We start from the raw sequence: 1,501 nt of genomic DNA on the forward strand, positions 1-1,501 counted from the left end.
ATTGATGACAACAACCCTATGCAGGGTTTCTGAGAGCAGCTGGTAGGTTTGAACTGCCAACCTTGCAGTTAGCAGTACTGTGCTCATCCTACAGTGCCACACCAAGGCTTCCTTACTTTCTTATTGTTGTTGTTGCTAAGTGACGTCAAGTCAGTTCCGACTAATAGCGACCCTGTATAGGGTTTCCAAGGATATAAATCTTTACGGGAGCAGAAAGCCTCATCTTTCTCCCAAGGAATGGCTGGTAGTTTTGAACTGCTCACCTTTAGGTTAGCGGCCCAAGTGGTAACCACAGGGAGCCAATGTAATTTCAACCACTGAATCAGCAATGTGCATATATATTTAAGGAATTCTGGTGTGGCACTGTAGGATAAAACACTAGCTTACTAACCACCAGGTTAGTGGTTCAAACCCACTAGCCATTCCTTGGAAACCCTGAGTTGGAACTGACTAGACAACACACCACTGCCATCACTAGGGACTCTGATAAGCTTTTTAATATATATCATAGGACATAATTACCCCATTATAAAGAAGGAGCAGGAATGTGCAAATAAGGAAAAAACAAATGTTATTTTTCCAAGTGACAAAATTAGGACACTCGGATCATGTCTGTATGACTAATGCAGGCTCTTTTCATCCACTAGAGTGAACAGCTTTCAACTCAAAGAAATTCCAACATTTGTTATTGTTAAGAGCTGTCGAGGTTCTGAGGAGCAGTTGGTGAGCTTGAACCACCAACCTTATGGTTCAAACTGACCTTGCAATCCTGTGTATTAACCCACAGCTCCATACCAGGACTGCAGTGTACAGGTTAAATATCTGGCCATTTATACATGGAGTCTTGGTGTGGTGCTAAGGGTTAATGTGCTGGTGATTCAAAAGTAGAGCAAGCCCCTAAATCTCTAATCTCTCCTAACTTCAATTTCCTAGTCTATTAAGTGAGATATGGTAGTTATGTGCTGCAAAGTTGGTGCTGGCTAATAGCGACCCTGTATAGGGTTTCAGAGTCTGTAAATCTTTCCGGGAGCAGAAAGCCTCATCTTTCTCCCACAGAACAGCTGGTAGTTTCAAACTACTGACCTTGAAGTTAGCAGCTCGATTCGTAACCACTACGGTACCAGAGCTCCTTAAGTGAGATATAACAATGCATATTGTACTCACTGTGACTTTACTATGTCAGGCATTGTTCTAAAGGTTTCATTCTCACAATGAATTAACAGTTTGTAATGATAAACAAATTACTTGGTTATTCAACCTGTATGCTGAGCAAATAATCCGAGAAGCTGGTTTATATGAAGAAAAATGTGGCATCAGGATTGGATGAAGACTCATTAACAACCTGTGATATGCAGATAATAAAACCTTGCTTGCTGAAAGTGAAGAGGACTTAAAATATTTACTGAAGATCAAAGCCTTTGGTATGGATTGCATCTCAAAGTAAAGAAAACAAAAATCCTCACCACTGGACCAATAAACAACATTCTTATCAATGGAGAAA

General features: G+C 40.6%; 1 protein-coding gene across 1 annotated transcript in view; it reads right to left on the bottom strand.

The window, feature by feature from the left end:
• NDUFAF6 (NADH dehydrogenase (ubiquinone) complex I, assembly factor 6) overlaps positions 1 to 1,501 on the bottom strand; it is a 73,940-nt gene that overhangs the window by 71,284 nt on the left and 1,155 nt on the right. The gene's annotated exons all lie outside the window — the stretch shown is intronic.

The sequence above is a fragment of the Chrysochloris asiatica genome, unplaced genomic scaffold, assembly GCF_000296735.1.
Source record: "Chrysochloris asiatica unplaced genomic scaffold, ChrAsi1.0 scaffold00031, whole genome shotgun sequence".
In the NCBI taxonomy this organism is placed as follows: domain Eukaryota; kingdom Metazoa; phylum Chordata; class Mammalia; order Afrosoricida; family Chrysochloridae; genus Chrysochloris; species Chrysochloris asiatica.